General features: G+C 39.9%; 1 long non-coding RNA gene across 1 annotated transcript in view; it reads left to right on the top strand.

Moving 5' to 3' along the window:
• The window catches only part of LOC141279277 (uncharacterized), a 490,124-nt gene extending 474,308 nt beyond the window's left edge, over positions 1-15,816 (top strand). Inside the window, exon 4 of the long non-coding RNA XR_012333249.1 lies at positions 15,748-15,816. This is a non-coding gene — a long non-coding RNA (uncharacterized lncRNA). The remainder of the gene's footprint in view (positions 1-15,747) is intronic.
• The last annotated feature ends 6,893 nt before the right edge of the window (positions 15,817-22,709 follow it).

The following is a 22,709-nucleotide window of genomic DNA, read 5'->3' as shown; positions in this document are numbered from 1 at the left end:
CCATACATGCTCATTTCTGTCAAAGGACTTAGCGCAATAGTTGATTTACCTGTTTACCTATCCCACTGAAACATAAACTTGGAAGACTTACCACCCTTTCTGAATATGTCATGTTCTATCCAGTCACCATGCCTTTGCATATGCTGTTTTCTCTTCCTGGAATGCCCTCTCCCATCTACAGCACTATCCTTAGCACAGGTAAAATCTACTCACCTTTTAGGTCTTCTCAAGCAGTGCCTTTTCAGTGAAACTTTCCATGGAATCTTTACACTGGCTTGGTTCCCCTAACCAGCACTCCCGTAATGCAATTCTAGACCATAATACCTATCACAAAGTACTCTACCTCTCACACCAGATTCTCATCTCCTCGATATGAGAAAGATCCTTGAGGGAAAGGGAGACTTTATTCTCCATAACTTTAGCATTAAGTAGTATACCTGGCACATAATATTGATATAAAGATATTATATATACGTGTGTGGAAGGAAGGAAAAAAGGAAGGAATTTCTTTGCGACAAGGTAGGCTCTTATCCAAGTTCTTAGTGCTATTCTCTACCCTCGTCTCTTTCATTCCAAATCCAGTTGGGCTACTGCTAACTTCTCATTGAATACCACTGATATGATCTGGCCTGGGTTGCTTTCTCTACTGCTTAGTAATTTTTTAAATGAAACTATCATGCAGTGTCTTATTTTGTCAGACAACATCTCAGTGGCTTTCCTTATTGTTTGAGTCTCCCTGTCTTAGAAAAGTCCTAGGTAAATGTCTATAGTTCTGTAGTGTAATTTAGTGTTAGTTATTCTTCCTATTCTCCAGGCTCTATCATCACCTGTGTCTTTTACCAGAATGATCTCTGCAATCATTAAGGCTCTTTTGGAAGTAAGTGACAAAAATCCATCTTGAACAGTTTGAGGAAAAAAAAAAAAGCATGAGGTGTTTGTTTGCCCAGATATCATACAGCACAACTATGTCATAGAGAGGACAAATTTGCAACTTAACTTAAGGGACAATTGCACTCAAAAACTTTGGGGTCATCATGACTACCTCTTACCTTAATTTCTTCATCTAACAGCTCTAGCTAATCAACTTGATTCATTGCGTCTTAAGTCCAAAAATTCTAGGAAAGAGCCAGAATTGGTAGTTTGATTATGGTTTCTCTTCCTTGGATCCACCAACTCCAGCTGGGAGAAAATCACACATTTCATAAAGTGTCTACTTCTGCAGTTACCATGCAGGGAGTGGAGAACGGGTCAGAAGAGCAGGGGCAGGTCAGGCAAACAGTATGTCCATTTAATTCCGTGACTAGATATTTGGGAATTGGCATCCATTTACTTTACAGTCATTTATTGAATATCTACCATGTCTAGATACAACAAATGCAGCAATGAATAAACTAGATAAAATCATTCCTATCTTATAATGGACAGTTTTCCATTCATCAAAAAATATTTTCCGGGCACTTACTGTATACAAAGGCTGTACTAGGAACTATGGTGAGGTGAAAGTGAAAGACGCCAAGATATACATATAGTCTCAGCTCTCACAAAGCTTTCAAACTGAATGGGAAATAGGATGTTTGAACAAGCAAATGTTACACAAGACTGGTCAGTCCATTCATTTTAGCAGACATTCACTGAGAATGCAGCACATGCCATTGTGTTAGGCACTGAGGATATGAAGATGGATGAGAAACTGTTGTGGTTATTAAGATGTTCATAGGCTAGGACAAGGACTCTGAGATATAAACAGTTAATTCCAACCAAGGATAATTCAGTATTTTTTGACAGAGCTGTATGAGAAAGAAGATATCTTTATGAAGCAAAATGTTTTAGAAGAATCCAGGAGAAACCGTACAGGTGGCAGAAAAGCCTAAATAGAAAGAATAAATCTAATCCCAATGGAAGTAGCTGGAGCAAAAATGCAGAGGCAGGAGGGAACAGAATAGAGTTTATAAATGGTGACAACCAGGCAGGAATTTTAAAAGAGATGCAGGGCATAAACCTGGAAATGCAGGTGGGACCAAATTATAGCATCTTAATGAGTTCAGAGATTTTTGCTTAATGATGAGAAGTCACTGAATGTTTTTAAACATTCAGAAGTCACTGAATGTTCTGGGGCTCAGGGTGGACTGCCCCAAAATATGCCACAACAGTATATTGATTATTTCGATTTAAAGTTACTTAAAAAATGGCCAATGCAAAAGGGATGTTCCGACCCTCCCTGAAGGCAGGAAAGAAATCTCTCATGTGAAAGGTGTACTCCCTGCATCTGGAGGTAGAAGGACACTCTTATTGAGAGAGACAGGGAATTCAGTCCGAAAAACCTGTATAAACAGACCTTGTTACTTTAATTTACTACCCCAAACCCAAACTCTGTTTAGATTCATCACTAATTGAGCACCCAAAACCCAAGTTTCTTTGTCCTGTCAGTTCCTCACAAATGTATCATGTCTCTGCCTAAAAAGTATAAAAGCTGTCTGCTTTGGCCACTTCTCAGGTCCTGTTTCTATGAGACCTCCATGTGCACAAATTGAAATTTGTTTCTTTTTTTTTCTGTTACTCTGTCTTATGTTAATTTTATTATTAGTTCAGCCAGAAGAATTTAAGAGGGGTAGAGGGGAAAATTTCCCCCTCCCTGACAACAGGCAGTACCTTGATGAAAATACATTTTAAGTGTTTAAATAAAAAGATGTGTGGGCTTCCCTGGTTGTGGTTAAGAACCTGCCTGCCAACGCAGGGGACACGGGTTCGATCCCTGGTCCGGGAAGATCCCACATACCGCGGAGCAACTAAGCCTGTGTGCCACAACTACTGAGCCTGTGCTCTAGAGCCTGCGAGCCACAACTACTGAGTTCACATGCCACAACTACTGAAGCCCACGCACCTAGAGCTTTTGCTCCAGAACAAGAGAAGCCCCTGCAATGAGAAGCCTGTGCACCGCAACGAAGAGCAGCCCCCGCTCGCCGCAACTAAAGCCCGCGTGCAGCAACGAAGACCCAACACAGCCAAAAATAAATAAATTAATTAAAAAAAAAAAAAAAGATGTGCTACTGCTTGGATTCCTGCTGGTGGAGCAGGTGGGGTACCATTTGGGGGGTGGAAAGAGACAAAGGGTCTGTTTAAAAACTGTGATTGAGATTATTTTCTCCTTTAATTTCTTGTACATTTCATAGCTTTTGAGGGATTTAACTTATATTGCAGCTCTCTGTCATCATCTTTCCAACTAAACAGCAAACTCTTTGAAAATAAGGGGTGTTGTTCATTTTGCATCCTCTGGAGCCTCACACAGAGCCCCATTTAAAGTAGGTTCTAAATAAATACTTAATGGATACGAAACTGGTGGATGGATGAATGAATGAAAAAAATAAATAGCTTCAAGAGAGGAATTTAAGTATTCTATACTCTGAGTGCCCCTAGCGTTTGTTCACATCTTGACTATCATAGGGAGACAACACATTGTGACGCAAGTCTTGACTGTTACTTTCTAAACGTGTGAACTTGTGTAAGTTTCTCTATTTCCCAAGCCTCTGATTATTTTTTTTTCCTGCTGAAATGAGGCTAATAATTTTTACTATCTCACAGTGGTGGTGTGAAGATGAAAAGGAACACTGTATGTAAAGCACTTAGCTTGTTACTAGCACAAAGTGAGAACTCATTAAATGGTATGGCTTAATATGTTGTCAAGAGCCTACTAGTGATAGGGTCAGAAACAGCAACCTTTCCTCATTCTTTTATTTATTTATTCATGCACTTAGCATTCAGTCCAAAATGTTAATAAATACCTATTATCAGGCACTAAAGACACAAGAATGAAAAAGATCCAGCTCAAAGAACTCACCATATCCTAGAGAACAGGGGTTAAAAAGCAGGCATTTACAATGCAGTGGGATAAGCGCTACTAAGAGGGAATATATTTGGAGGACACAATTGTTGAGCTAACCTGTAATGTGAGAGCAGACAGGGCTAGTTCAAGGAGCTGTAATTCAGTTGGCTGGAGCTTCAATTCAGTTGTAATTCAGAGCTGTAATTCAGTTGGCTGGAGCTGTAATTCAGTTGGCTGGAGCAGACTGGAGAAGTGAGCCAAGCCATGGTAGACTTTTCTCACAGCATTGAGAAGGGAGTCCTAAATTCCCTACTCTTCATCTACTTCAACCCCAAACATCTTTTTACTCAGGTCTAACCTATAGTTCCCTTTCTGACTCTGTAGAGTGACCCATGTCTTAGGAAGTACAGGGGATTCTCAGAAAGCCGTGGCCACACTGGATGGCAGATTGCTCTTTGCTGGAGTCCAGGCTGCCTGTCTGGGCTTGCCTTTTCAGCAGGAGAAGGGATCCAGCTGGGGCTGACTTGAGTCAACTTGCAAAACTCATTCCACACGTGTGTTCTCTAGAGCTGACTAAGAAGTCCTTCCCTGGTGGCGTTAAAAATCATTATTTGTCAGTCTGTTTGAATATGGGAGGTCTGGTGCTGGCTGTGCAAAGAGAGTCTGAATAGAGCAGAAGAATCAGAGGCATCAATTGGTTTCACTGAGCACTAGAAGTCTTTAAAAATTAAAGTTTAGTTTTCTCCCCCCAGGGTTTTGTTTTAGTTCCCTGAACAAAACCATCATTCTCTGTTTTTAAAGACAGGAAAGATAGGGTTGCATTGTTGTGTTTCACCGTCCACCCTTTTACTTTCCAAGATGTCACAGTATAACCAGTTTGGCACCGTAGTGCTCTTCTGTTCATGCTTTCTTCCTTTGGAGTGCTAGCTGGGAAAATCGATTTTTTTTTTTTTTTTCAGAGTGAGGTAAGCAAAACATGACTGGGCTGGGGAGACGGGGGAGAAATGACTTCATCAGACTCAACTTTCTAACCCTGATGGTGTCAGCTGAAAAAAATGCATAACGTGGGAGCTGTGAATTAAGTTTTACTTGGGGCAGAATGCGAACTGTAGCTCAGGAGACAGCCTCTCAGATAGCTCTGAGGAGCTACTCTGAAGAGGTAAGGGAGAGGGTCAATACACATGTGATTTTAGTGAAGCGGGAGGTGTGCAGTCAGGCACACATGCTGACGGAGGCTGGCGGCTGGTCACGAGGGACACATGTCCCCGTTCATGATTTTAATGTTTTTCTAGATATGAGAAGATGCAAGAAATAGGGCTCATAAAATCTTCTCCCCCAAATATCTAATCCTCTCAAGGCCCATTCTGCCAGTTTTTCCAGAGCACAGAGGGCCTCATTCCTGATCTCCTCCCTGAACTCCTTTGAGGGCTGAAGGCCAGTGACTGCAATGACTAGTGACTTCATTCTTATAGAGCCCGATGTCGAGTGACAGTTTTTAGTTGGCAATAGAAAGAGATGAAAAATGAAGTCCAAATTAGAATCTATCCAGTCTGATACTTGCCCTGAGCAATGGACACTGTCCTCTGGTTGGTCACACTGATTCTGCTCTGGCCACATTAGTGGTCTTTGCCGAGTGACGTTTATTTTCAGAATGGATGCTGTCATTAGCCTATGGCCATCCAGCGTCAGTATTTTGGAATATGCCCCAAATAAGGTTGGATAAACAAATGCTCAGGTTTTTCATTCTGGATTAATTCAAGCCAAGAGGGCAACTTCAGTTGGCAGCCCGTGATCTGGCTGAGACATGCCAAAAGTAAATTGTGTTTTCTAAGGTGGTAACTAGCTCATCAAATAAGGGCTACTGATATATTTGTTTGGTTCTTCACCTGTGCCAGGGGCTTCACCTACACAAGCTTATTTAATCCTCACTACCATCCAGTGAAGCAGGTGGTATTATTTCTCTTTTATCGGATGATAAAAATCGCTCAGAGGGACCAGTGGTTTGTCAATGATCACAAGCCAGCACAATAAGTGGGGAGTTGGATGTAAATCTGGATTTATTTGATTCCTGTGTTTATTCTGCTGCACCCATAGGGCAAAAGGTAGAAAATTCGGTTTGCATTCTCACCAGTCTCTTTCTGAGATGAATGCCCTTCTTTTTGTGTGTCTGTAGCAGTGAAAGTTTCAGAGATTTTTGGAGAAATGGCAACATAGTGATCTGCTGCTGAGGGGAACGTTGCTATGGGTGGAACTCAGGGCTGCTCTCTGTTCACATTTCCTCTACATCTCACAGACTGTTTTGGAAAGAGGCCAGGTTCAAATAAATATACCAGCAACTTCTCTAGTGCTCAGATACTCCGTATGATGATCCTGGAGTCTAACAGCAACTTGAGAGAATTGGAACTGGGATTTCAATTAGAAGAATTGGCTTTGGGGTAGGGATTTAGGCTCCATTTCTGGATAAACATTTTACTTGCTGTGTTTTCTTGGGCAAGTTACTGCATGTCTCTGAGGTTCAGATTCCTCGCCTATAAAATGGAGATATAAGATTTTTTCCTCTCAGTTATTTTGATGATTTAATGTGAAAATTAATGTAGGTGACTGGCACATAATAGGCTATTATTAAATGTTAATAATTTAATAAATTATTAAATGGTGACGATTATTTATTATTAACATGAACATTAGGGATCTGATTCTGGTTCTTCTATTTGCTTACTCTTAAACCTTTGCTTAGTTACTTAATATTTATGGGCCTAATCTAACACAAAACCAATACACAAAACCCACAAAACACAAAACAAAGCAACAAATAAAAACAACTCCATAAAATAAGGGATTTGGATTAGATCCCAACATTTTCACTACCAAGTATTCCTTCTCTTAATCTCCATCTACTACTTGAACTGCATTAATACTAAATTTGTTTTCCTATTCTTAATTAAAGATATATATATATCTGAGCATGCAGCATGAACAATAAGAATTAAGCCAACGATAGGAACAAAACAGTAGTAAATATCTTTAATGAGTCCATGTTTTCATTAGTATATGAGGCCTTGTATAAACATTCAGTTTCCGATAGTTAGTTTTTGAATATTTAAAATAATTCACAGATCCTTCTTGGTGCTTTCTTGGAACCCTGGAAAATTGAGAACTGCAGGTATGGCACTACTGGCCTTGTCTAAGGTTCCTTCAGCTAAGTTAGGTCTTCAAAACCCTGGGCCTGTCCTTAAATTTTAAGGCTGTTTTCCCCTAATTTTCTACTATTTTGCCCTCAAATTGCTTTTTTTTTAAAACATTTTTATTGGAGTATAATTGCTTTAAAATGTTGTGTTAGTTTCTGCTGTATAACAAACTGAATCAGCTATATGTATACATATATCCCCATACCGCTCCCTCTGGCGTCTCCCTCCCACCCTCCCTATCCCACCCCTCTGGGTGGTCACAAAGCATCGAGATGATCTCCCTGTGCTATGCAGCTGCTTCCCACTAGCTATATATTTTACATTTGGTAGTGTATATATGTCCATGCCACTCTCTCACTTCATCCCAGCTTACCCTTCCCCCTCCCTGTGTCCTCAAGTCCATTTTCTACGTCTGCGTCTTTATTCCTGTCCTGCTCCTAGGTTCATTGGAACCATTTTATTTTAGATTCCATATATATGTGTTAACAAACAGTATTTTTTTTTCTCTTTCTGACTTACTTCACTCTGTATGACAGACTCTAGGTCCATCCTCCTCACTACAAATAACTCAATTTCGTTTCTTTTTATGGCTAATATTCCATTGTATATATGTGCCACACCTTCTTTATCCATTCATCTGTCGATGGACACATAGGTTGCTTCCATGTCCTGGCTATTGTAAATACAGCTGCAATGAACATTGTGGTACACGTCTCTTTTTGAATTATGGTTTTCTCAGGGTATATGCCCAGTAGTGGGATTGCTGGGTCATATGGTAGCTCTACTTTTAGTTTTGTAAGGAACCTCCATATTGTTCTCCATAGTGGCTGTATCAATTTACATTCCCACCAACAGTACAAGAGAGTTCCCTTCTCTCCATACCCTCTCCAGCATTTATTGTTTGTAGATTTTTTGATGATGGCCATTCTGACTGATGTGAGGTGATACCTTATTGTAGTTTTGATTTGCATTTCTCTAATGATTAGTGATGTGCATCCTTTCATGTGTTTGTTGGCAATCTGTATATCTTCTTTGGAGAAATGTCTATTTAGGTCTTCTGCCCATTTTCAGATTGGGTTGTTTGTTTTTTTTTTATTGAGCTGCATGAGCTGCTTGAATATTTTGGAGATTAATCCTTTGTCTGTTGCTTTGTTTGCAAATATTTTCTCCCATTCTGAGGGTTGTCTTTTCATCTTGTATATGGTTTCCTTTGCTGTGCAAAAGCTTTGAAGTTTCATTAGGTCCCATTTGTTTATTTTTGTTTTTAGTTCCATTTCTCTAGGCGGTGGTTAAAAAGGATCTTCCTGTGATTTATGTCACAGATTCTGCCTGTGTCTTCCTCTAAGAGTTTTATAGTGTCTGTCCTTACATTTAGGTCCTTAATGCATTTTGAGTTTATTTTTGTGTATGGTGTTAGGAAGTGTTCTCATTTCATTCTTTTACATGTAGCTGTCCAGTTTTCCCAGCACCACTTATTGAAGGGGCTGTCTTTTCCCCATTGTATATTCTTATTGTATATGGTCACCTTATCAAAGATAAGGTGACCATATGTGCATGGGTTTATCTCTGGGCTTTCTATCCTGTTCCAATGATGTATATTTCTGTTTTTGTGCCAGTATCATAGTGTCTTGATTACTGTAGCTTTGTAGTATAGTCTGAAGTCAGGGAGCCTGATTCTTCCAGCCCCATGTTTCTTTCTCAAGATTGCTTTCGCTGTTCAGGGTCTTTTGTGTTTCTGTACAAATTGTAAAGTTTTTCGTTTTAGTTCTGTGAAAAATGCCATTCATAGTTTGATAGGGATTGCACTGAATCTATAGATTGCTTTGGGTAGTATAGTTATTTTCACACTGTTGATTCTTCCAATCCAAGAACATGGTATATCTCTCCATCTGTTTGTATCTTCTTTAATTTCTTTCATCAGTGTCTTGTAGTTTTCTGCATACAGGTCTTTTGTCTCCTTAGGTAGGTTTATTCCTAGGTATTTTATTCTTTTTCTTGCAATGCTGAATGCGATTGTTTCCTTAATTTCTCTTTCAGATTTTTCGTGGTTAGTGTATAGGAATGCAAGAGATTTCCGTGCATTAATTTTGTATCCTGAAACTTTACCAGATTCATTGATTAGCTCTAGTAGTTTTCTGGTAGCATCTTTAGGATACTCTATGTATAGTATCATGTCATCTGCAAACAGTGACAGTTTTACTTCTTCTTTTCTGATTTGGATTCCTTTTATTTCTTTTTCTTCTCTGATTGCCATGGCTAAAACTTCCAAAACTATGTTGAATAATAGTAGTGAGAGTGGGCAACCTTGTCTTGTTCCTTATCTAGAGGAAATGGTCTCACTTTTTCACCATTGAGAATGATATTGCCCGTGGGTTTGTCATATATGACCTTTATTATGTTGAGGTAGGTTCCCTCTATGCCCACTTTCTGGAGAGTTTTTATCATAAATGGGTGTTGAATTTTGTCCAAAGATTTTTCTGCATCTATTGAGATGATATTATGGTTTTTATCCTTCAGTTCGTTAATATGGTATATCACATTGATTGATTTGCCTATATTGAAGAATCCTTGCGTTCCTGGGATAAACCCCATTGATCATGGTGTATGATCCTTTTAATGTGCTGTTGGATTCTGTTTGCTAGTATTTTGTTGATGATTTTTGCATCTATGTTCATCAGTGATATTGGCCTGTAGTTTTCTTTTTTTGTGATATCTTTGTCTGGTTTTGGTAGTAGGGTGATGATGGCCTCGAAGAATGACTTTGGGAGTGTTCCTCCTTCAGCTGTATTTTGGAAGAGTTTGAGAAGGATAGGTGTTAGCTCTTCTCTAAATGTTTGATAGAATTTGCCTGTGAAGCCATCTGGTCCTGGGCTTTTGTTTGTTGGAAGATTTTTAATCACAGTTTCAACTTCAGTGCTTGTGATTGGTCTCTTTATATTTTCTGTATCTTCCTGGTTCAGTCTTGGAAGGTTGTGCTTTTCTAAGAATCTGTCCATTTCTTCCAGGTTTTCCATTTTATAGGCATATAGTTGCTTGTAGTAATCTCTGATGGTCCTTTGTATTTCTGTGGTGTCAGATATTACTTCTCCTTTTTCATTTCTAAATCTGTTGATTTGAGTCTTCTTCCTTTTTTTCTTGATGAGTCTGGCTATGGTTCATCTATTTTATTGTCTCAAATAACCAGCTTTTAGTTTTATTGATCTTTGCTATCGTTTCCTTCATTTCTTTTTCATTTATTTCTGATCGGATCTTTATGATTTCTTTCCTTCTGATAACTTTGGGGTTTTTTGTTCTTTTTCTCTAATTGCTTTAGGTGTAAGGTTAGGTTGTTTATTTGAGATTTTTCTTGTTTCTTGAAGTAGGATTGTGTTGCTACTAACGTCCCTCTTAGAACTTCTTTTGCTGCATCCCGTAGGTTTTGGGTGGTCATGTTTTCATTGTCATTTGTTTCTCGGTATTTTTTGATTTCCTCTTTGATTTCTTCAGTGATCTCTTGGTTATTTAGTAGTGTATTATTTAGCCTCCATGTGTTTGTATTTTTTACAGTTTTTCTCCTGTAATTGAGATCTAGTCTCATAGTGCTGTGGTCATAAAAGGTACTTGATATGATTTCAATTTTCTTAAATTTACCAAGGCTTGATTTCTGACCCAGGATATGATCTATCCTGGAGAATGTTCCATGAGCACTTGAGAAGAAAGTGTATTCTGTTATTTTTGGACGGAATGTCCTATAAATATCAATTAAGTCCACCTTGTTTAATGTATCATTTAAAGCTTGTGTTTCCTTATTTACTTTCATTTTGGATGATCTGTCCATTGGTGAAAATGGGGTGTTAAAGTCCCCTACTGTGAATGTGTTACTGTTGATTTCCCCTTTTATGGCTGTTAGCATTTGCGTTATGTATTGAGGTGCTCCTATGTTGGGTGCATAAATATTTACAATTGTTATATCTTCTTCTTGGATTGATCCCTTGATCATTATGTGGTGTCCTTCTTTGTCTCTTGTAATAGTCTTTATTTTAAACTCTATTTTGTCTGATATGAGAATTGCTACTCTAGCTTTCTTTTGATTTCCATTTGCATGGAATATCTTTTTCCATCCCCTCACTTGCAGTCTCTATGTGTCCGTAGGTCTGAAGTGGGTCATTTGTAGACAGCACATATATGGGTCTTGTTTTTGTATCCATTCAGCCAGTCTATGTCTTTTGGTTGGAGCATTTAATCCATTTACATTAAGGTAATGTTCGATATGTATGTTCCTATTCCCAGTTTCTTAATTGTTTTGGGTTTGTTATTGTAGGTCTTTTCCTTCTCTTGTGTTTCCTGCCTAGAGAAGTTCCTTTAGCATTTGTTGTAAAGCTGGTTTGGTGGTGCTGAATTCTTTTAGCTTTTCCCTGTCTGAAAAGGTTTTAATTTCTCCTTCGAAACTGAATGAGATCCTCGCTGGGTACAGTAATCTTGGTTGTAGGTTTTTCCCTTTTATCACTTTCAATATGTCCTGGCACCCCTTTCTGGCTTGCAGAGTTTCTGCTGAAAGATCAGCTGTTAACCTTATGGGGATTCCTTGTTTGTATTTGTTGCTTTTCCCTTACTGCTTTTAATATTTGTTCTTTGTTTTTAATTTTTGATAGTTTGATTAATATGTGTCTTGGCATTTTTCTCCTTGGATTTATCCTGTAGGGGACTCTCTGCACTTTCTGGACTTGATTGACTATTTCCTTTCCATTTGTTAGGGAAGTTTTCAACTATAATCTCTTTAAATATTTTCTCAGTCCCTTTGTTATTCTCTTCTTTTTCTGGGACCCCTATAATTTGAATGTTGGTGCATTTAATGTTGTCCCAGAGGTGTCTGAGACTGTCCTCAATTCCTTTCATTCTTTTTTCTTTATTCTGCTCTGCGGCCGTTATTTCTACTATTTTGTCTTCCAGGTCACCTTTCCATTCTTCTTCCTCAGTTATTTTGCTAGTGATTCGTTCTAGAGAAATTTTAATTTCATTTATTGTGTTGTTCATCATTGTTTCTTTGCCCTTTAGTTCTTCTAGGTCCTTGTTAAACGTTTCTTCTATTTTCTCCAATCTGTTTCCAAGCTTTTGGATCATCTTTACTATCATTACTCTGAATTCCTTTTCAGGTAGACTGCCTATTTTCTCTTCATTTGTTTGGTCTGGTGAGTTTTTACCTTTCTTCTTCATCTGCTGCGTATTTCTCTGTCTTCTCATTTTGTTTAACTCACTGTGTTTGGAGTCTCCTTTTCACAGGCTGCATGTTTGTATTGCCCATTGTTTTTGGTTTCTGCCCCCAGTGGGTGAGGTTGGTTCAGTGGCTTGTGTTGTCTTCCTGGTGGAGGGGATTGGTGCCTGTGTTCTGGTGGGTGGGGCTGGATCTTGTCTCTCTGATGGGCAGGACCACGTCCAGTGGTGTGTTTTTGGGTGTCTGTGAACTTAGTATGATTTTAGGCAACCTCTCTGCTAATGGGTGGGGTTGTGTTCCTTTGTTGCTAGTTGTTTGGCATGGGGCATCCAGCACTGGTGCTTGCTGGCTGTTGGGTGGAGCTGGGTCTTAGCGTTGAGATGGAGATCTCTGCGAGAGCTCTCACTGATTGTAGTTACGTAGGGCTGGGAATTCTCTGGTGGTTCAATGTCCTGAACTCGTCTCTCCCACTCAGAGGCTCAGGCCTGATACCAGGCCAGAGCACCAAGACCCTTTCAGCCACACGGCTCAGAAGAAAAGGGAGAAAAAAAAATAAAGAAAGAAAGAAAAATTATTTAAATAATAAAAAAGAAGAGAGCAACCAAACTAATAAACAAATCCACCAATGATAACAAGAGCTAAAAACTAAACTAAGATAAATATAAAAATCAGAAACAAATCAGTCACAGAAAGCAAACTCCAAGTCTACAGTTGCTCCCAAAGTCCACCACCTCAATTTGGGGATGATTCATTGTCTATTCAGGTATTCCACAGATGCAGCATACATCAAGTTGATTGTGGGCATTTAGTCTGCTGTTCCTGAGGCTGCACGGAGAGATTTCCCTTTCTCTTCTTTGTTCGCACAGCTCCTGGGGTTCCTGCTTTGGTTTTGGCCCCACCTCTGCCTGTCAGTTGCCCTCGGGCATCTGTTCCCACCCAGACAAGATCGGGTTAAAAGCAGAGCGTGATTAGGGTGCTCTTGCTTGCTCAGGCCAGGGTGAGGGAGGGATACGGTAGTCATAATTGTAATGCGGGGCGAGCCTGTAGTGGCAGAGGCTGGCATGACATTGCAACAGCCTGAGACGCGCCGTGTGTTCTCCCAAGGAAGTTGTCCCTGGATCATGGGACCCTGGCAGTGGCGGGCTGCACAGTCTCCCAGGAGGCGAGGTGTGGATAGTGACCTGTGCTTGCACACAGGCTTCTTGGTGGCAGCAGCAGTGTTAGCGTTTCATGCCCATCTCTGGGGTCCATCCTGATAGCTGGGGCTCGTGCCCTTCTCTGGAGCTCACTTAGGCGGTGCTCTGCCTTCTGTGGGCACACAGGGAAGGAATCCCCTCTCCTTGTGCACCCAGAAACAATGGTCTCTTGCCTCTTCGGCAGTTCCAGACTTTTTCCTGGACTCCCTCCCAGCTAGCTGCGGCTCACTAGCCCCCTTCAGGCTGTGTTCACGCAGCCATCCCCGGTCCTCTCCCTGGGATCGGACCTCTGTAGCCCGAGCCTCAGCTCCCAGCCCCTGTCTGCCCCAGAGGGTGAGCAGACAAGCCTCTCGGGCTGGTGAGTTCTGGTTGGCACCGATCCTCTGTGCGGGAATCTCTCCGCTTTGCCCTCTGCACCCCTGTTGCTGTGCTCTCCTCCGTGGCTCCGAAGCTTCCCCCATGCCCACACCCTGTCTCCACCAGCGAAGGGGCTTCCTAGTGTGTGGAAACTTTTCCTCCTTCACAGCTCCCTCCCAGAGGCACAGGTCCGGTCCCTATTCTTTTGTCTCTGTTATTTCTTTTGCCCTACCCAGGTACGTGGGGAGTTTCTTGCCTTTTGGGAGGTCTGAGGTCTTCTGCCAGCGTTCAGTAGGTGTTCTGTAGGAGTTTTTCCACATGTAGATGTATCTTTGATGTATTTGTGGGGAGGAAGGTGATCTCCACGTCTTACTCCTTCGCCATCTTGAAGGTCCCCCCTTCCCTCTGATTTCTGATAAACCAATTCACTGTTGCTAGCATTCATGCATGCTGATTGTGCCCCCCCCCCCCACCTTTTTATAATACACACATGTAGGGCAAAGACATCACTCTGGATCCTTGTTACTCAAAGCCAGGTCCATGGACCAGCAGCAGCAGCATCACTAGGCAGCTTGTTAGAAACGCTGACTTTCAGACCCCACGCCAGACTGACAAACCTGAATCTGTAATTGAACAAGATCCCCAAGTGGTTTTTATATTCATTAAATTTGAGAAGCACTGGATTAGAATCCAGGTTTGAACTGAGCATCAGCAATTCCCTAGTAAATTCGAATTTCTGACCTGTTGCCTTGCATAAGCCATTCAACTTCCGTGAGCCTCTGTAAAATAAGGATAACAGTGCCTGCTTGTCTTACCTGGAGGTTTTGTTGTTAGTCTTAAGAAAATAAGCAGTAATAAAATATTTCATAAGCTTATTAACTAATCTAAAAACTTAAAGTGCATATTGTTTCATAATTATAACTTTTTCTAAGAATCGGAATGAAAAGTTTACTTAAATTCTTTTTACCATTTAGAAAACTCTTCAGAATCACATCACTGCTCCCCTTGGGGATTATGAATACCTCCCTCTCAGTTCTGTCAAGATTGAATTAGAGTTATCTGTTTACCCTTCTGCCTCCTCTTGAGATTAACTCCTTGAAAACATTCACATGGAGGCCATATTTGACTCTCCTCCGCTTTCTCTCCTTCCTTCTGTGTGCCCCTCCATCTTCTCCGAGTGCCTGGAACAGAGCGGACCCTGCATACGAGCTCGCTGAACCAACAAATAGATACAATACTACTTGATAGCATCACTCTGAAAAACAAAATGCAGCCAGTGCAGTGAGTCCCTGTACCACATGTTTAATAGTGTTGTTAAGAGAATCAAATGAGACGGGGCATGTGGTGGCCCTATGTGAGCTGTAAAACACTGGGTAAAAAGGAGAGACCATTATTAGGCATATGTGGTCTGACAGGGTCTTACAGATGGTAGTCACCTGTCATGATGAAAATTGTCTTTAGCCAAAGCTGGAATGGTAGTGACTTCAGAGGCTCTTGAGGCAGTGAATTATAAGCTGTTGTTTCTGCTCCATCCTTAGCCAGAGTTTTCATTTGCCATGTCTGTTTGCTCCTGGGCTGTGTGTCTGCTGTTGCGCTGGCGTAGGGCAGCCACCTTGTTAAGCTGGTGTGCACACCCTGCTCTCAGCAGCTGTGGGTGGCCTTCTGGGGTGTTGCGTTTGGTTGGCAAGGGCTCTGTGCCTGTGCCGTATACTTGATGTGTTTGTATGCTGGGTTGCTTCATTAGGAGGCTGGCTCAGATTGTTTCACTAAAAACAATAAAGCCCACACTGGAATAGAACAGAGTTGAATAGACGTTTATCTTTTATACAGGTCAAATCAATGAGTAATTTTCTGGTTTGAAGGCAATATTTAACATTCTGTCTGGGGAAATGCTGTCAACCATGTCCTATCCCAAGCTGGCTTCATTAAAGAGAATGTAAAAAAAAATCTGAAGATTCTTAGACTATACCTTTTTCTTTGCTTAAACATTTCCAGGGAGTAGTTGCTCTCCATGTCTTGATCCTGATGTGCAATCCTCTTAGAAGTGGGCCATGTGCTGCCGACACACACTTGTGCAGGTAAGCTTTCTTTGAGTGCTGTGAAGCAGGAAGGCTGACAGACTCTTTACTTCATCAAATTCAAAGCTGTCTCCCATACTGCATGTCAAAGGCAAGGATGGAAAGATGCTTCCACCTGTCAATAATTGGGGCCTACTGCCCAAAGCAAAGGAGAGAGAGGTGGGTTGGGGGAGTGGTCCAGGGATGACCAGTGCCTTGTGTTGTCATAAACAGTGGAATAGTCCAGTCGTATCTGACTCCTTTCAATCACTGAGTCGCTTCCAGTTTGCAAGCTAAGAGATCTCAAGCTTCCGTATCTTTTTTAAAAATGTTCAACTTCTATTCTAGCATCCCAAAGTTAATCCATTCACCCAACTTTATCAGTGTACAGACAAAAAAGAGGGGAGGCTCAGAGAGGTCAAGTGACTGGTTCAAAGTCACACAGCTAATACTAGCAGAGCTGGGATGACATCTTCTGCTGGTGAATTAGCCCCATTGTCCTCATAGAGAAATCACATTCATGGAGCATGGGAGGATGCTTTTATTTCATTGATTGAACCAAAGTTTGAAGGAAATTTGTAGCTGTGGGACCTTGAGGGAGCTACCTAGATATTTTGAAAACCTCTAATCTGAATTATTCTCATCTGTAAAATGGGGATACCTGTATTGTCTACAACAGGTTTTGTGTGTATGAGATGAGATCGTGTACACGAACTCTTAATACACTTTAGGAACACTGTTCAGGAAAAGAGACTCCAAACAGACCCTTCCATTCCTGACATATTAGAATTTTGGGCTGTACAAATACTGAGTTGTTTGTTATTCATCATGTATTAGAAAGTATTCAGGTGTTAAACATAATGCAACTTGGAGAATATGACTCTATGACCTTAAAACTGAAATTTCCTTATGTCGAATATAGTAGCATAAAGAGATTTTAACACTGACTTCAGAAAAATTTTAAAACTGTTTTCAAAGAAAGGTCCGATGCAGCAACCCTCTCTAACTGGGTAAATTGCGAATATGGGTACAGGCTGTTGTTTTTTCTCTAGGGACCAAAGAGCTCATTCAAATGATTTCATGGGAATCCGTTCTTTATGGCCCGTTTCCATGGGCACTAGCTAAACCTTGTGCAGGACGACACGCTGTAGGGCCAAGCACCAAAGAAGGCAGCCCAGTGTCATCGAAGCCAATGCTGTCCTGCCTCCCTGGCCAGCGCACGGACTTGCTAAAGCCACTGGATTTGCCAGTGCTCTGATTTCTGGGCCTTTTCTGGAGCTCAGCGGTTCGCTCGGAGCAGTTTACACAGTTAGCTGTAGATGGCGATGTGCACCAAGCACCTCCACAGAGCCAGTGGGGGCGGGAGGTGGCGCATCCAGCTGTGGCCTGCTGAGGCTCAACTCTGTGGATCCTGTTTTAAGTTCCTCGTTGGTCGTAACCCAGCAGTTCCCCTCCTGGGCCCCCTGCTTACCCATCATCCTCCCCCGCTACAAGCCGGGAAGGACAGCTCTCTCCCCTACCTCCCCCCCACTCGCCTTTTCTTTGCAGCAGTCTGTGATTAATAGCAGCGCCGGCGAACAGCTGAGAGGGAGAAGGTACTTGCGTAATGGAACGGCAGATAGATTAAATGCAACTGGGTGCCGAACCTCTTTAGCGAGAGCATCCTTGCAATTTTCTTTTCCCTTCCCTCCCACAGTGGCCCACTCCTCAGAGCGGAGGCAGGCACAGCGACTTCATTAATCAAGGCGCTTTGCAGGCGCCGATGAATTTTAACAGCAAATTGTCACTTACAATCCTTTGCCGTCCCATGTATCCCTGAGCACTGGTTATTTCATTGTCACCAATTAATCAAGGCAGCCACAAAAGCCACCCTAGAGTTTATTAGCAGAAAACAGGTTGTCTGTTCCCCAGTGACAAGCTTTTTCTGTTACTTCAAATGTGAAGAGTACCTTTGCTTTAGTTTTTTGGTTGAGGACCAACACCCGCGTTGCTTATATTCCTTATCTTTCTAAGATGATCATTTATCAGACTGTCCCCAAATCTTATTATGTTCCTTGCTGTGAGGACTGGAGCACCTTAAATGGAAGGTTGACAGGAACAAACCTGAGACAAGACACTTTTTACCTATAACGGTTCTCAGGAAACCTGGATGCATGTTAGAATTATTTAGCGAGCTTTTCAAAAAAACACCCATACTCTTGGGCCACATTAAAAGCAAATTTATGACAGATAAAATACGGGGACAGGCTGGGCATGGATATTTTAAAATTTCCTCAAGTAATTTGCAGTCTGACAACTCTTGAAAAAATTCCTTGCTCCCTTGGAGTTGATATGTTTATCTATAAAACAAGAAATTTAGATCAGAGATTTTCATAGTAAGACCATAATCCTCTTTAATTTTCAACATAGATATTTTGAGAAGCTGCACTGGATGAAGCAGTTACATGTATATGGAGTTTCAGAGCTGCTTTAGTGAGGTTACTTGTCCCTTTCCTCGTCAGCTTTCCCCAAAACAGAACAACTTTGTGGCCAGGTATTTGCATAATGCATTTATTCTCTTCTTCTGTTTATTCATTCATTGTTTTAACAAACATTTATTGAACATTTGCCTCTGAACCAGATTAAATCTCTGCCATGATGGATCTTAAAATTCAACAGATACACAAATTACATTTTGTTACAGTCATGATAAGTGCTATGAAGGAAATAGGCAGGGTGCTGTGAGAGCATTTGATGGAGAGACTGAATCTAACTTGTGAGTCAGAGAAGGCTCCCCAGGAAGTGGCATTTACTGTGAGACCTGAGAGATCGGAGTTAGTTGATAGGCATGGGGCTGGAATGAGGAGAGGGAGAGGGTTATGGGCGAAGGAATAATCTGTGCAAAAGGACAGTGGGAAGAAGGTTTATTATAGGTATTGAAAGGAAGTCTAGGGGGAGAATGTGAAGTTTGAGGCTAAGAGGGAGCGAGGGGCCAGGTTATGTGGGGCTTTGTAGGTCATTTTTGGGATTTTATTTGAAAGTTAAAGGGAAGCTATTACATAATTTTAAGAAGAGGAATTAAATACTTAGACTATGCGTTTAAAGATATTGCTTTAGAAGAAGAATTTCCAGAGTGGCAAGGTAAGAACATCAAAAACACACTCCTTTATAAAAACAATAGTGGCAAGAATTGAAAAAATCAGCTTTTTCAGAACTCTAGAAATTAACCAAAGGCTTGCAAAACTTTAAGACTGTTTTATTAAGAAAAATAGTTGAAACAGTAAGAACAATGAATTTGTGGTGTTTTAACTTGCTGTATTGCTATCTCCGGCTCCCCACCTCTCCAGTAGTTTTGAAAAGTAACAGCCTTGCACCGTGGTAGCTATGAAATCCAGAAGGCTAACAGCCACTGGAAGGGGCGTCAAGGTTATGGAGCTTCTCAAAAAGCCTTATCCTCAGTTGTCAATACTTGACCTGCCTGGGAGCTCCCTGGAAAAACTGATTCACAGGGCTTGTTTTCTTTTGATCTGACTCAGAGATCACTCAGTGTGAAAAGCCCCTTTTTCCAGGGCATCTGCTGACAATCACTGGCATTTGTTTAACACCACAACTGCCCAAGGCAGTTTTGCAAGAGACTGAGCAAAAAAAAAAAAAAAAAGAAAGAAAAAAGTCTGGAAATAAGATGTCTATAGGGGCTTTGAAAAGCTCTAACATATTCCTGGGGATTTAGAAGGCCATGCACATGTACAGGCCAGTGCACATACCCAAAAAAGACCTAAGAAGGCCCTTTCACCTCTGCTGACCTTAAGGGTCTGTGCAAGCAGGAAGTAAAGGCTGACGCAGATTTGTAAACTTTTGGAATGTGGAAGATGTGCCCTACCACACAAACAGAGCCCCATAGCAAAGAGTGAGGGACTTCCTGGTTCAAGGCATTTAAGAAAATCTCTGTCCAATCATTAGCTGACCACTGAGATATAATTAAGCAGAGACTTCAGTCAGTGGTTAGACATAACAAGGAATACAGAGTTTGCAGAGTTTGACCAAGAAATTCACTAAATGAACAGTAGCAAAAGCAGCAATGGCAACACAAAAACCCTGCATGAGTGGGGGTTCTGATTTCCAGAGTTGCCACAATATACTTATTTATATGCCAAATTATTTATAATGACCAATTTTGAACAAAAAAATTTAGAAGACATGTAAAGAAACAGGGAAGTGTGGCCTATACACAAGGAAAAAAAGCAGTCAATAAGAACTGTCCCTGAGGAAGTCCAGATATTAGGCTTATTACAAAGCCTGTAAACCAGCTATTATGAATATGTTCGAAGAACCAAAGGAAACCATGTCTAATGAATTAAAGAAAAGTATAAGAACAATGATAGAAATGGCTTCTACAAGAGACACATTTTAAATTCAAACAGAAAAGTAGGTTGGAATGTAACACAACGGAAAAAAATATGTCATCACAGTAACACAGTAAGTGGCAGAAATAATATTGGACAAAATAGATATTATGATAAAAATGGTTACTAAGGATTAAGAAGGACATTTTATAACAGTAACAGGGTCAATTCATCAGAACAACAAATATTGTAAATATATATGTCCCTAACAACAAAACCCCAAAATACATGAAGAAAAAATTGACACAATTGAAAGGAAAAAAAAGTTCATTTTTTGAAAAGATCAACAAGGTTGACAAAACTTTAGCCAAACTGAACAAGGGAAAATGAAGAAATAATAAATGGAGAATTAAATACCACACTTTTAGTAATGGATATAACAAGTAGGCAGAAGATCAACAAGGAAATAGAAGACTCATAAAACACTATAACCTGAATGTACCTAACAGATATTTATAGAAGACTCCACCTAACGACAACAGAATACACATTGCTCTCAAGTGCATAAGGTAAATTCTCCAGGATAAACAATGTGTTAGACCATAATACAAATATCAATAAATGTAAAAGGATTGAAACCATAACAAGTAAAATCACAAAGGAATGAAATCAAAAAGAAATCTTGAAAATTCACAAGTATGTGAATACTTCACACACTCTTCCAAAAATAGAAGAGGAGGGAACACTTTGTAACTCATTCTATGAGGCCAGTATTACCTTGATATCAAAACACAACAAAGACATCACAAGAGAAGAAAACTACAGGTCAATATCTCTTTTAAATGTAGATGCAAAAATCCTTTGAAAAATGCTAGAAAACCAAATCAAGCAACATACATAAAACAAAATTTTTACCACACCATGTAGGATTTATCCTAGGAATAAAAGGTAGTTTAACATCTAAAAACTAATTAATGTAATACACTATACAAATAGAATAAAAGACAAAAACCATATGATCATATCAGTAAATGCAGAAAAAGCATTAAAAAAATTCATGAAGAAAAAGCTCAATCAACTAGGAAAAGAAAGGACTTTCTTCAACACAATAAAGGGCAACTGTAAAACACCTACAGCTAACATCATACTTAATAGTAAAAGGTTGTTTCCCCCTAAAATCAGGAGCAACACAGTGATGTACATTCTCATCACATGTAATCATCACTGCACTGGAGATTCTAGTCAGAGCAATTAATAAAATGAAATAAAACAAATCCCAAAGAAAAAGAAAGAAGTAAAACTATCCTTAGTCACAGATGACATGCAGTTGTACATAGAGAATCCTAAGAAATCCACTAAAAACTATTAAAACTAATAAATGAGTTCAGAAAGATTAGAAGATACAGGCTCAATATACAGAAATTAATTGCAATTTTGTACACTAGCTACAAAAAATTTAACATGAAATTAATTCCCCTTTACAATAGCATCAAAAAGAATAAAATCCTTAGGAACAAATTTCACACACACTATAAATGAAAAATATATACTCTGAAACCTACAAAAAAGAGTGTTAAAAGAAATTAAAGATGACCTAAATTAATGTAAAGACATCCTGTGTTCAGGGATAAGAAGAATTAGTATGGTTAAGATGGCAGTAGTCTCCAAATTGATCTATAGATTCAATGCAATCCATATGAAAAATCCCAGCCAGCTTTCATGTAGAAATTAATAAGCTGATCCTAAAATTCACGTAAGATACCCAGAATAGCTAAAAAAAAAAAAAAAAAAAAAAAAAAAATTGGAAAAAGAACAAACTTTGAGGACTTACACTTCCCAGTTTGAAAACTTACTAAAAAGTGACAGAACACAAAACTGTGTGGTACTTGTATAAGGGTAGACATGTAGATCAGTGAAGTAGACTTGAGAGTCCAGAAATAAATCTTTATGGTCAACTGATTTTTGACAAGGGTGCCAAGACCATGTTAAGAGAAAAGAAGTGTCTTTTGAACAAATGGTGCAGAAACAATTGGATAATCACATACAAAAGGATGAAGTGCATCCCTATGTTATACTCTATTCAAAAATTAATTAAAAATGGATTATAGAGCTAAATATGAACTAGAAGTATAAAACTCTTAGAAGAAAACATAGAAGTAGCTCCTCATGCCCTTTGATAGGCAACAGTTTCTTAATTCTGACACCAAAAGCACAAGTGACAAGAAAGCAAATAGACAAATCAGATTTCATAAAAATTAAAAAAACTATTTACCTCAAAGGACAGCACTGAGGAAGTGAAAAGACAAAATATTTGAAAATCATGTATCTGATAAGGGACACTGATCCAGAATACATAGAAATATTTATAACTCAACAATAAAGACAACCCAACTACAAAATGGGCAACAATTCAAATAGACATTTCTATAGAGAATATATACACATGGTCAGTAAGCTCATAAAAGATGGTCAACATCGTCAGTCATTAGAGAAATACATAAATTAAATGTGCAGTGAGATATCACACCCACTGAGATGGCTAAAACCAAAAAGTCAGATGATAAGAAGTGTTGACAAG

The sequence above is a fragment of the Tursiops truncatus genome, chromosome 8, assembly GCF_011762595.2.
Source record: "Tursiops truncatus isolate mTurTru1 chromosome 8, mTurTru1.mat.Y, whole genome shotgun sequence".
In the NCBI taxonomy this organism is placed as follows: Eukaryota; Metazoa; Chordata; class Mammalia; order Artiodactyla; family Delphinidae; genus Tursiops; species Tursiops truncatus.
This window is presented reverse-complemented; position numbering and strand designations above follow the sequence as displayed.